General features: G+C 37.8%; 1 pseudogene; it reads right to left on the reverse strand.

The window, feature by feature from the left end:
- Window positions 1–481: 481 nt before the first annotated feature.
- LOC133701541 (putative cadmium/zinc-transporting ATPase HMA4) lies at window positions 482–14164 on the reverse strand (annotated as a pseudogene).
- Window positions 14165–14888: the final 724 nt, after the last annotated feature.

The following is a 14888-nucleotide window of genomic DNA, read 5'->3' on the forward strand; positions in this document are numbered from 1 at the left end:
TGCGGTAAATATTTTAGAACTCTTTGTCAAATATCGACGGTAAAGACCGACGAAATATATCCATTGGTGATTGTGGCATGGGTGGTAATTTTTTTGCAACTCTCGGTAAAATATTGACGGAATGGTTTCGTCTGTAAATCCGTCGGTATTTATTTAAAATATTTTTAAAAAACTTATTTATTAATAGTAAAAAAAACTAATTAACCAAATAAATAACCAAATAAAATTGTATTAAACATTAAAAATATAAAAATAATGTTAAATAATATTCATCCAAATATTCATTACAAATTTAATGTATTTCAAAAACAAAATTAAACTAGAATAACAACGGAGCTGGAGGAGGAGGAAGAGGAGGAGACTGGTTGTTCCCGGTACCGTATGACCAAAAAGGGGCTCCACATGTATCATCACCCATCCTTGATCTAATCTCCATGACCATTTAACGAAGCTTATCATCTTCCGTCGATAGTCGTTCATATTATTTTTTCAAAGCCATGACCTCCTCAGATTGGGTGCTCGATACTGATTGAGAGCTCTCAATTGTTGAAACACTACGGGTCAACTGCAAGTTTTCGGCTGTAATGTTGGAGAGCCCGTAGACTCGATTTTTATTGGTTCCACCAGACGATCCTACCTCCATCCATAAATCCGGATCGAAATCCGAATGGGTCGAAGGATCGTCCCCATATCTCTCCCTCAACCGGCTATTATAGGTCTCCAGAATTGTTTTTTAAAATCATCATATTCAATTTAAGAAAATAATAACTTAAAAAATAAAATGATTGACCGAACATACCATGAAGTGTTGAGCACGGTTGTCCACGAACTGTTGTACCCCTTTTTGGCGGTCTTGACTCCGCACATGCGTCTGTACAAAAAGCTCCATTGGGCTCAACTCATATCCAAGAAGTGTAGCCTGTAAGAAAAAAAAAAGGTTGCAAGTTAAATATATTTATAAGCAACAAAAAATTAATTAACGATATATTTTGTTTAGAGTAATATATGCTGTCCATATATTCCTCGAGATGAATGGCGGTTTGAATTTTCGCCAAACCGCCACCTCATTCCATCCTTCAAGACCGTTATCTCTTGCATATCTTTTTGCTTTTTTCTGTGTCATACCAAAATCACACAACCTACTTCCATAATAACAAATTAGAATTTAGAGCATAAAATTATAAAACAAAAATAAATATTATTTTCGATGTTACTTAGTTGCCGTGTGATTCTCCCAAACCCTCCTCACAATATTGTTGTCCGCACTATCCCACTCAAATTTATGTTGTGTATATAACTAATTCATTTAAAATAAAAATAGTGCAAGATATAAAATTATAAAGATAATTTATAAAAAATAAGTTGGAAATTAAAAGTTAACACCTACCTGAAATCGTCGAAACCATGCATCGATATTAGGTCTCCACTCAGGATGTCTGGAAACCACTCCATTGAAACAATGGAATCTCCATCGATGATTTAAACACCGATGTTATTGTACGGGCAGCCTCAATGTTTGTGAACCTGAAATTAAATAAAATTAATAAAATATTAATTAGTTGTTCATAAATTATGTTATAAGTATATAAAAAAACTAAAACCTAAACAAACTGACATTAAAAGGTCATCCTTTCATTGTGTCTGACACTTGCAGGTGAATTGACTCTGTTGTGAAGGCACACCGCCTTTGCGCTGTGAAACCGCGCTAGAAGAGGCAGCATCACAAGTTGGCACAGATGCCTCGCTGTGATTAGCACCTAAGGGTAAGTCCTCCTCGCTGTTAGAAGAACTAGCTGCAACCGTCTGTTGATGACGTGCTGTAGATTTCATTCTACGCATCTATATAAATTTATACGAATAATTACACAATTAACTTTGATTATTTTAAAAAAATTCGGCAATACCTCTCCTATACTGAATACTACCCATAATTTTCAAACATGCAAATCTTTACAATAACCATAAACCAATTAACTCCATTGAAAAATCTTATATACAACCTAACATCTATAGAAATTCAACATCTATATATTTTGAACTAACATCTATAGAAATGCATAAATGACAATTAAAATTAATGGAAATAATTAAAAACATAACAATCAATAATAGAATAAAATTGAGATAAAACAATGAAATTTAATTTGTCATTTCCAATTACCATTTCTATGGAAAATTCAACAACAACAATTAGAAGAGCCTAAATTATCAAATAATTACTACAATGCAAACAATAAAAAAATTAAATTTTCATTTAACACATCTACACAAATTTATACGAATAATTAAAAAATTAAATTCAATTATTTAAAACAAATTCACCAACACCTCCTCTATATTAGAGACTATCCACAGTTTTCATACCTATAAATATTGATAATTACATAAATATTGCAAAATCAACTCTATACAACCTAACATCTATCGAAATTCAACATCTATATATTTTCAACTAACATCTACACAAATTCATAAATAACAATTAAAATTAATCAAAATAATAAAAAACATAACAAACAATAATATAATAAAATTAAGATAAACAAATTAAATTTAATTCTATATTTGAATTAACATTTTAAAGGTAAATTCAACAATAACAATTCAAATTTAACAAAATTTTCAATTATTATGGCAATCAAACAATAAAATAAATTTAACAAATAAAAAGAAAAAACTAAAGACTTTAGGAATGAAAAATGTTTACCTTAATAGTGTGTTGATTTAAAGATTTTATCTATAAACAATACAAAAAAAAAGAACACCACAAAAATAATCATAATTAAAATAAAAAAGTAAAAAAAATAGAAAGATAAAGAAAGGAGAATGCATACCTTTTAATATGTTGAAAACTACAACCAAAACAATAAAAATTCGCACCAATTCTTGTAAAAACAAAACAGAAACGGAGAGGAGAAGAGAAGATGAAATGAGGAACAAAGAAAAAATGAACCACGGAGGGGGGGGGTGGGTTTTATACTACAATTTTTCCAACGAAATTACCGACAACAATTAGAATAATATTTGTTTTGGGCGATGGCATTAAATTCCGTTGGTAATGTCTGTTGATATTTAATTGATTTTCGCACAAAAATTTGAAAATCCCTCCAAAATTTTCGAAGCCTGTCGGCAAATCCGTCGGCAATTGTGTGTCAGATCATGCGCGCCTTGGATTTGCCACGTCTGTCGGTGATTCCATTGTAAAATGTGCCGATTGACTAGGCAGTCTGACAGTCGCATGCCTTGGAATGTGCACCATTCGTCAGTGATGTCGTTGGGAAATCTGTTTGTGATTGTGGCAGGGGCTGTAATTTTTTTCAATTCTCGATAAAATATCGACGAGACACAATTCGTCGGTATATCCGTCGGTGTTGTTGTCAAGCTTTTGCATGTTTTGTTTGTATTGCCTGTCTATCCTCTTGGACAAACGCTTAAATTGCAATCTTACAGCACGAACAACACAATAACAAGAGCAAACAATTATAAAATAAATATTTCATGTTCCAAAATATCATCAATCATTTTACAATATAAAAAAAAGCTTTACAATATATTTCATCAGAATTTTCGTTTTCATCCTCAATCGAATTGTTTTCAGCATCATCATACTCTTCAATGTGGTTATCATCTTCTTCATCAACATTCTCTAGTCCACTAGAGCTCAAAACAACATTTAACTCCTCTATGTCAACATCAATAAGACTATCATCGAAAACATGAAAATTTGAATTTTCTTCTAAGTCAATCAAAGGAGCAACTCGGTATGGTTCAACCAACTCACTAGCTTGAAAGACTTCATCTATCACTCTTGTGTTTTCGTTCTCATCCTGAACAACCTAGACACGACCCCTGGGTTTTGTTTTTAAAACAAATAGCCAATCAACTCTTGATCGGTCCTTTCTAAAGGGAAGGGGTGTATGTGTAATAAACTTGTTGGCATTGCTTTGCGAAAACAAAGACATCGTTTACATTGCAGAGTCTAGCTTTTGAGTTGATTTCAACAAGACCATAGTGAGGATCTACTCTGATTCCTCTGTCAGTTGCGTCATACCAATAGCATTTGAATAAAAACACTCTATTCTGCTCGCTATAATATTACAGTTCGATGACCTCTTCTAATCTACCATAATAGTCAATTTCAAACTCACAAGAAGTCGATCCCTTAATACAAACACCGATGTTGTATGTCTTTCTTCCATGCCCGTATTCTTCAGTATGAAAGACATATCCATTGACAAAATACCCGTTATAACACTTGACTTTTCATTCAGGGCCTAGGCTTAGTAAAAATAATGAAATAACAGCACTACCTCCCATTTGATAAACCTTGTATATCAAATACAACAATAATCAATAAACAAATATTCTGCAATATTGACATATAGTTAATTACCTTGCAAGAGATAATGAGTTCGTGATAGGACTTACATATGTTCTAAACCACATGGTAAATTGTTCATCTTGTAATTGAAAGATTTGGGATTTAGTCAGCTGTGAGTTATTAGACAGTAAGTATCGTCGATGTTGCGTGCAATGTTGTTCCAAATTATATGAGTTTATACTATCACAATATATAAATAGTACACTCTTGACAAAGTTTAAGTAGAACATCTACTTACTTAATAAAAGATCTCAGCTCATCACAGTTAAATGGGACATAATTGTGTGCTTGTCTGAACTCTATTTCAGACAAATATCTTCCCCTTATGACATTTTTAGGCATGGGTCGTCCAGGATTGGCGAATATTAACAAGTTCCCACTTGAAGGAACTTCACCACCATCATCATGCCGTGGAACACTGTTGATCCTCATTCTCAAATGAGGTTCGAAATAGTATGAGATAAATGTTAAGATCTCCTCAACAATATAGGCCTTACATATTGATGCCTCAACATGCGCCTTGTTCGTAACTTTTTTTTTAAGATTGAACAAGTACCTGCATATATAGAATTAAACAAAAATTATCAATTAAAAAAATGTTTAATTATGAATTACATAGCAACTGTAATATCTAACCTCTCGAATGTATACATCCATCTATACTGGACCGGTCTCTTGTGTGTTTTTCTCTAACATGAAGCGTGCTCTTAGTTTTGCGACCCGTGACCCATCACAAACCAACTCCATATTTTTACGGTTATAGAACAATGCTAAATCCAATCTAGCCCTGATGTTGTCCTTTGTCTTCCCCTTCACATCCATGACGGTGTTGAAAATTTTCTCAAACACATTCTTTTCAATGTGCATGACGTCAAGGTTATGGCGGAGAAGATTGGTTTTCCAATAAGGAAGCTCCCAAAAGATACTTCGTTTTACCCAATTATGGGTCAAACCAAAATTAGGAAAGTTCTGCTTACCTAATTGGAGACCAAACACAATGTCACCGTACTCTGACACAACATCATGCAATTTTTCACCAGAAAGACGTGGAGGTGCAACATCCTTTTCAACTCTGCCAACAAAGAAATCCTTTCTGTTCTTTCTATACCTGTGATTCGGTGGCAAGAAACGACGGTGACAGTAAAAAAAAGAAGCTTTACCCCCGTTTGTTAGTGTGAATGCCTTGTTGTTCTCCATACAGTATGAACATGCTAGTTTTCCATGCATGCTCCAACCAAAAACCATTACATAAGCTGGGAAATTATTGATAGTCCACATCAAAGCCGTTCTCATAACAAAATTCTGTTTCCTCGAGATATCATAAGTCAAAGCTCTAGAGGACCACAACTGCGTCAACTCATTAATTAACAGTCAAAGACAAACATCTATATTCCACCCCGGACTACTCGGACCTGGTATGACCATAGATAAAAACATGAACTCTGGCCTCATACACATTCCTGGTGGTAAGTTATAAACTATTAGTATGACCAACCAATAAGAATAAGGAGCAGCAAATGACCCGAATGGGTTGAATCCGTATGTACACAACCTAGGACGCACGTCCTTGATTCAACTAAAAAGTGAGGATGCACACTGTTAAAGTGTTTCCATGCTTCACCGTCAGAAGGATGCACCATTGCTCCATCAACCGCATGATGTGATTGGTGTCATGTCATGTGCTCAACAATCCTTATGACATGAATAACCTCTGCAGTCTAGGTGTGATTGGGAAGTATCTAAGTTTTTTATATGCCACGAGAGTCTTTCCCCTGCCGGTTCTGGGTTTGTAACGGGAATGCCCACATGTCATGCACTCGGTCAGCTCAGCATTTTCAAGGTAGTATAACATGCAAAAGTTAGGGCATATGTCAATTTTCTGGTATCCTAAACCAAGGGGTTTCATCATGGACTTTGTAGCATAAAAGTTCTCTTTCAGCTTTTCCCTTCAGGTAAAATGCTTCTCGCCCATTCGATAATCTTGTCACAACCGACCTCACTCAATCCGTGATCTAACTTGATGGTGAACACCTGTGCTACGACCGATAATTTACTATGGTTCATGCAGCCATCCCATAATGGTTCATTAGAATCTTTCAACAGATCAGAACTTGCTGCATCTACATTAGGTTCTTCTTCTACGATTGGACATTCACTGACATTACCTTCACTTATTCTCATTGCATCCATAACCATATTCCTATAAGGATTACTGTTGTCATTTCCAACTTCATGCACATTGCTAGCACTAGAAGTTGACCCAACCACCCTTTCTATCATTCTCTTATTAGGAACAAATAGTTCTCCGTGTGCATACCAACACAGGTAACCCTCCATGAACTCTTTGGTTAGAAGATGCATCGTTACAACATCTTGATGCAAAAACTTTTTATTTTTACACTTCCTACATGAACACCTAATACCGTTATTAGTAAAATTCCTCGGAATAGATGTTGCAAAATTAATAAAACCCTGAACTCCGTTACAATAATCCATCCTCCGCAATCCTTGGGGTGAGTCCTGATACATTCATGAACGATCATCCATGACTTCTATCGAACCTCTATAAAATTATGACGACAACATGTATTAATTAACTATGTTACGTAAATAAATTTGAAAAAATATTGGTTTGCACCGACATTATCCAACAAACTAAAAAAACACTTATGTTAAATATTCATTATCAATTATCAATTATCAACGTCCATAAAAATTTATACATATATAAATTTACGAAAATCACAACTTTGCAATAGAATTGATAAAAATTAAAACGGACCCGTTAAACAAGCTATTATTTATTTCATCCAACACATCTAATTCAGTGTAATTTAAACAAAGTTTCAACAATTTACAAACAAATATAATTTGACAAAATCTAAAACAAACTATAACAACTACAAAATTATACATTCATACTACAAGTTTCTTTGACAAATAACAATTAAACAAGTGCATACATTAACAAAATACATATACTAAAAAAACAATAAAATTGACATTTAAATGTTAAAACTAAAAATGATAAAATCCACAATAAATGGCTCGGAGAACGGATGTTGTGACCACGTACAAAAGTATAAGAAACTTGAGTGCTTGTGTTGAGAAGAGGGGGAGAGTTAGGATGGGTGTTTGGCTGCAGTTTGAGAGGGGAGAGTTGGAATGGGGAAGAAGAAGGGGAAGAGGGAGGAGAAATAGAAAAAGAGAGTGTCGGCAGAGTGGGTATATATTGACTTTTATCGATCGAATCACCGACATAACGTTTCCGTCGGTATACCCGTCGGTGAGTCTGCCGGTGACTGTGTCACGTCATTGTACGAAGATCCCGGTTTGAATCCCTCGGTCATTCCGTCGGTAAAATCGTCTGAAAAAAATCTACGTCATCACACCATTGCATCTTTTCAAAAAAACTATATAATCCATCGGCGATACGGTCGGTATATGCCGACCATACCTCCGACGGAAATTGTTTGTCGGTATATACCGACAGAATTAGAGACGAAATTATTTCTGTCGGTAAAAATTACCAATGAAAAAATTCCACCCTGCACCTTCTCAACTTTAAGGGATAGAGCAACACCCTGAGGAACAGCTTGAATTTTGAGCTCCACCCTGCATCTTCTAAACTTTCATGTTAGAGCAACCACCAGAGGCATAACTTCTCAACTCTCTGGCTAGAACAATATTTTTTAGTCCCACATTGCACCTTCTCGACTTTTTTGATAGAGCAACAGTCACTGTGATTATTATGCGATGAATTCTTATTACCATGTTTATGTGAACGCCATGCACCTGATGTTTTATTGCATTTTCCAGCATGATGTTGTGTCCCTCATAAAAGCAACATGCTGTTGAAAATCACCAACAAACATGTACTCACATTGGCAAGAACAGCTGCCCAAACAAGCGGGTGACTAGCAAAAGCCAAGGCAAGGATATCAGACTTTGTGGACATGGACATAATCACATTCTCAATAACTTTCCTATGAGCTTTGCGAGCAAGCCGGATGGGTGTTTTCGGGACTTTTCTAAGATCATTGGGCAAATGAAACAAATGTCCTGTATCTATTGCAAGTGCCGAGCCTGAAATTCCCATTGAAATGCCAATATTAGCGATAGCTAATACAAGGGCATCATTCAGGTCATCTCCAGTCATTGTTATTGGCCCTTCCTTCTTAAGTTCTTTGATAATCGTAGCCTTGCCTTCAGGTAGGAGTTCTGCATGAACTACTTCAAGCGCATGATCTAGCTAGCTGCACATGGCATTAATTTTACTTCCATGTCAGTTTGGAGTGAAACGCAAATAGACCAGAAAGTAGATATGATTACGGATAAGAGCTTCACCTGTTCTTGTACATACATAGCAGCCGCTTCACTATCTCCTGTAAGCATAGCAGCTCTAATGCCTAATGACTTCAGTTCCTTGATGGCCTCTGGAACCCCTGTCCTGCAGCTGTCAGAGAGACTGAAAATCCAAGCAAGAGTTGCTCCATAGTACACATATCCAACAATCTTTCCTGTCTTCTTATCGCTTTCTATTGTCAGCACTATAAGAGCAAAGCACCAAACCATTTAGTGTTGTGGATTCCGGCCGGTGATGTACTGATAGTTGCTCTAAGGAGGGTAAGCACACTGACACAATGTTTAACGTGGTTCGGCAAAACCACCTACATCCACAGGAGAGAGTCCATATTATTAGAGATAGAGAAATGATAGAATAAATACATGGAGGAGGAGGATCACTCAACTCCCAACTCACACACTCTGCTGCATATGGCAGCAACTCCTCTTTTATCTCTTCTTCTCTTCTCTTCACTCTCTCACGTTATCCCTCACTCTCTCAATGCTCTCAAATAGTTATGCCTCTTTTATAGGCATTAATGGTAAGCCCCTCCAGCACATTTGTCAACATGGAGGGGCCAATAAAGCCTTAAACCATGGCATGAATTGTGCCATAATTCATGCTTCCACTTGCTTGGTGGTGGGGTATTGCCACAAATGGCAATATCCTAACAATCATCCCCTTTGCCATTTGTGTAGGCAATTGTCCTCTTGCTTCTTCAGCATAAGCTTGCATTCTACAGCTCTTCCAAGTTTACCATTCTGAGAGCGTCTTCAACATAACATCCCCCTTCTAGTGTATCAATCATGTTTGGTCCGGAATGATTTTTCAAGCCTTACACTAAGGCTTACAACACCCCCTCAAATGAATATTCCCAAGTACGACAGTCATTGAGTATTTCAATGTGATCACAAGCTTACCACTCTTCCAAGAGTCTACTCATCCAAAAGTTGCACCTGCCCTCTGTTCCACCCTAGGAACCATGCCTTACTTCTCCGTAAGTCTCTCGCTCTTAGTCGTAAGAGTCCAGGTAGCTCTCCACCTTTAACCATGGGGGTAGCCCATTAAAGGTTGATCCATATCTGTCTTCATACTCTGAGTATTACAATGCCATTACCGAGCTCACCACCTTGACAAGAGTCAACTCGTTCCCGAAACCTGCGCATGCCCTCTGCTCCTTCATAGCAGCCACGTCTTAATGCTCCACAAGTCACCCACTTATTGTCCAAGGCAAATGTCTTCTAGCTCATTGATCTTTAGCATAGGGGCAATATCCATGAAAGTCAATACAACATTTGTCTCCATACTCATCATAGCCACTTCATTGGCTATCCATACACCTGTCCACTTATATCTAGCCATTACATCGGCTTTGAGGCGTTCTAAACTGGGCTCATATCGTGGCCCACACACCTTCTCCTTAGGTGTCTCCGCTCGTCGTCATGCGGCGATCTGAAATGAGGCTCCTATCGCGGCCCTCACACCTTCTCTAAGGCGTCTTCGCCTGTTGTCATGGGGCGGTCTGATCTTGGACTCATATCAAGGCCCTCACACCTTCTCTAAGGTGTCTTCGCCCGTTGAAATGGGGCGGTCGCATCCTCCTTCAGCTGAGATGCTTCAAAGTGGCTCTAAAATTCTCTACTACCATGTGCACTATGGGAGAGATTACTGCCACTGACTACATAGAAAGAGAAAGTTGCAGTATACTCCTCGCAATCCTTCACCTCGATTTCTATGTTTGGAGCTTCTACGCCTTTCTGCTTGACAGCTCCACCTACACCAACTCTTTGGTGTCTTTGCCTTTCATCATAGGCGGTTGCCTTTTATCACAGACATTTGCATCCCCTCAATTAGGTGCCTCTACAACAGCTCTCTTTCCATCCTTGCATGCATTGGAAAGGTCTTCGCTTGTTGTCTTCATCAAGAGCACAAGAGACTTCCTGTTGTACAAACTTTAATAGTCTCTACTCTGAGCTTCATCTGGGAACACTTCTTCTTTTTGCACCTGTTGTCTCATTACAGTACCTCGTTGGGTCCTACGGGTACTCCTGCACAATCTCCGTGTGCCCTCGTGCAATTTTTGTTCTCCAGATTTTCCCCTATTCCTTGCTTATGTTTGACAACAGCTCATCTTGTTATAACACCTGTCCAAGTCAAAATAGGGTGCCAATCTTTATCCCTTGCTGTATTTCTCTTCCATTATCAGGGTCTTCATCAATTCTCCCTCAAGAAATCACAGTCACCGAATCTAACTTCTTTGGAGAAATCACCACTCCATCAGATCCTTAAACCTTCGGATCCCAACTGTTCCCTTGTGTCGTCATCCTGCTAGTCTTCAACCGTTTCATTACAAACTGCTATATATACGAAAATAGTACCGTATGGATAATCCTTCCACTAAGCAAGTTCTCAGGAAAGATCGGAGGGGTCACACTGGTCCCGCTTAAAACCCAATCTCCTAGACAGAACTTCTTAGGCCATATCTATCCATCATACTGTCTTTCCGTATATACAACCATTTGCTAGCTTTGTTGCGACTTTCCTTTACAAGTGATCTAGAATATACTGGTTTAATACATGATTTCTCAATATCTGGCGAGACTACCAGTGCTTAGATTCGTCAAGATTGGTCTTCATCAGTTTTCACTCTTCACCTCAAATTGTCCACATGATCGGGTGTCCAGAGTGTCCCAATTTTGCCTTCCCTCAAGGCAATTAAAATTTCTCCACTTAGCAGTTCAGCACATGTAATTGGGCAAACATGTGTGACATGTTCTTCTTTATCTTCATTGACCACCATGATGACCTTCAGATGCCTCCTGATCGGGCAATCTCTTTTGTTAATTCACCACCATCATTTTTGGTCTCAAATTTCAATGATTGGACCGTACTATTGCATCCAGAATGATCAAATTAGCTGGAAACAAGTTTAAAATCGTCCAAAATCGCATTTCAGACGGCTAAGATTTGATCAAAACAATTCTGGCCTGATGAACGACCCAGATTCAATATCAGATCCGGTTACACGTAGACTCCGCTACACAGAATCTTATCCCTCGGCTCGCGGCTCGAGATCAGCTTGGCACATCTTGGCTCGGCTCACGGCTGATGACGTGGCAGGTGGACCACACAATGCTGATGTGTCAGGTGACTAGGCGCTGACATGGCATGCCAACTGGGCATGCTGACGCCATGATTACCTCAGGATGATGTCATTCTCATCCGGGTCTGGCACGTGGGTCGGGTCATCTGGTATTCGGGTCGGGTCAGCCCATCCGGGCGAAGAAGACGCGTGTGACGCGTGGCGCGCGTCTGTGCTCGTGGCCAGCCACCCCGTCGGCGCGTGACGGTGCGTGCAGCAATTTCTGATGTCCGATTTCGACGCGGTTTTCAACAGTGGCTTCGTCTCTTCCTCCTCTACATAGTGGTATGGTCAAAACACAATTTTGACAACTTTTATTTTTGAGCAAAATCAAACACCCCTTTAAACCATGTGCTCTGATACCAATTGTTGGGGATTCCGGCCGGTGATGTACTGATAGTTGCTCTAAGGAGGGTAAGCACACTGACACAATGTTTAACGTGGTTCGGCAAAACCGCCTACATCCACAGGAGAGAGTCCATATTATTAGAGATAGAGAAAGGATAGAATAAATACATGGAGGAGGAGGATCACTCAACTCCCAACTCACACACTCTGCTGCATATGGCAGCAGCTCCTCTTTTATCTCTTCTTCTCTTCTCTTCACTCTCTCACGTTCTCCCTCACTCTCTCAACTCTCTCAATGCTCTCAAATAATTATGCCTCTTTTATAGGCATTAATGGTGAGCCCCTCCAGCACATTTGTCAACATGGAGGGGCCAATAAAGCCTTAAACCATGGCATGAATTGTGCCATAATTCATGCTTCCACTTGCTTGGTGGTGGGGTATTGCCACAAATGGCAATATCCTAACAATCATCCCCTTTACCATTTGTATGGGCAATTATCCTCTTGCTTCTGCAGCACATTTGTCAACATGGAGGGGCCAATAAAGCCTTAAACCATGGTATGAATTGTGCCATAATTCATGCTTCCATTTGCTTGGTGGTGGGGTATTGCCACAAATGGCAATATCCTAACATTTAGAACGCCTCGAAAAGCCCAATTCTACCAGTTTGTTACTAGGAATCACTGCCAGCTGGCATGAATATCACCTCTACAAATCTGAACAATGAACTAAAATGAAAACTTTCCCACAAAATGAAAGGTAGGATTGTTTAGCAAATGGAGCTGACGATTCATTCTAAAAGAATGATGTGAAGGGCTGTCCAAATACTCGTTCTCGGTACTCTACTTCAGTGAAAACTTATGAATCTTTGAGTTTTAGACTTGCTGTTCGGAGCTTCTTCCACAAGCTTTGCCATTTTAGCCACCACACAGTCTTCAGCTAAAGTAGTAGTTCTAACACTGACATTACCTGAAAGTGATAAATACTCCATTACCACCAAAGCCAAAATGCATTAAAAAACAATTTATAGAGTGTCAGAGAGAAGTATTGACACCATTTAAGTTAATAGTTCCAACCCACACTACGGAATCCGGAATCCACTTCACAGTTACCATCAACAACAACTCCATCAATTGGTATAACTTCACCAGCCTTTACTGCAAGAACAGTGTTTAACTTAACCTCATCAGCATCTACTTCTTCCCTAGTTTCGGCTATGAATGCTTTCTGAGGAGCTATGCTCATCAATGATGACATCACAGAAGACTTGCCACAACTAGGCAATTTAGAAAGCCTAGCATACTCTTTTATGAATTAATGGGATAGATCTAAGCTAAAAAACATGCATGATCACACCAAACAACTAGTCAAACAGGAAAACACACAACTTTTAATTTGACTATTAAATTAGGGTCAATGTATTCAAGAGATTCCACAAACCTAATTATATATGGGGTCGGTTTGCATGATTTTTTATATGGGGCATAAAAAAAAGTAAAAAATTATACGAAAATAAAAGAGCTTTCAAGCTGGAAGGAGATGGAGGTAGGAAGGATTTCAGACCTCTATATGTCTTAGAGGTCATGCAGGCGGAATATATTCAACAAGTGATGTCCGATTGTTTTGTGTGACGATCATACTCGAGTGCGGAAAAGCATAGCCAACGGTTTCATGGTTACCACGCACACTAACGTTTCTATTCTATTCATTTAGCATGTAAAGTGAATAATAATTTTTTTAATTACATTTATTTTTTATTTGTTGTTTTTTATAAATATATTTAACTAATAATAATATGTTTTTATAAGCTAAGGTTTTTTTATAAGAGTCAAGCTCAATAGAGATTTTGTGGAAACACGTGCACACTGATGATATTTTCTGTTATTCTTTGAAAGTATCTTCGTTCATTGATAGAATTTTCTTGGAAATGATGAGTTACCTCTCCATTTTGACTTTGGTGGCCTACCAAATAAATAAAGAATTCCTCTTGATAGAATTTTCTTCGAAATGATGAGAATATTTTAGAATTTTCTGGGTTGACGCCAGCAGTCAAGTCAACAACGTACTCTCTTCAATTCCCTTGGCATCGTGTTCCATGCCTTTGCAAAATATTAAAGGCTCCAATGCCTATCTAGCAATAACATTATTTTTTTTTTTCCCCCGAATACATGTGTCATTTATCGAAATAATGTATTGTGGATGCCATTCCACAATACAAAAATAGTAAGGACAAAAAATATATGTTTATATTGTGATACTTTTTCTAGAAACAATTTCTCTGTATTGTATTTTTAATCAGATATGTTTTTATTTTTTGAAAAAACAAATAGAGGAAGAACAACCGTAGGTGCTGAGGATGTAAAAAGCAGTTTCTCATTATGGCTGTGGGAAATTGCCGCTCAAGTTCTAACTTTTGGGCTTTTATCAGTCAAGCATGTTTCATTATTTTAAAAATAAATTTATTTTATGATACAAATGAATCTGCTAAGTGGAAGAACAATCGTGCTGTGTACGTAAAAAAACAGTTTCTTTTTTCCCCGTCATGTTTCATTATTTCTTTTATGGGGTTGCGAGAGGTTTTGTGGGAAATTGCTTGATTCTAGTTTTTTTTTTTTTATTACTATTAGTATTCGGATTAGTTTGTGCGCACCTCGATTAATCTCATGAACTC

This window comes from Populus nigra, chromosome 8 (assembly GCF_951802175.1).
Source record: "Populus nigra chromosome 8, ddPopNigr1.1, whole genome shotgun sequence".
NCBI classification, from domain to species: Eukaryota; Viridiplantae; Streptophyta; class Magnoliopsida; order Malpighiales; family Salicaceae; genus Populus; species Populus nigra.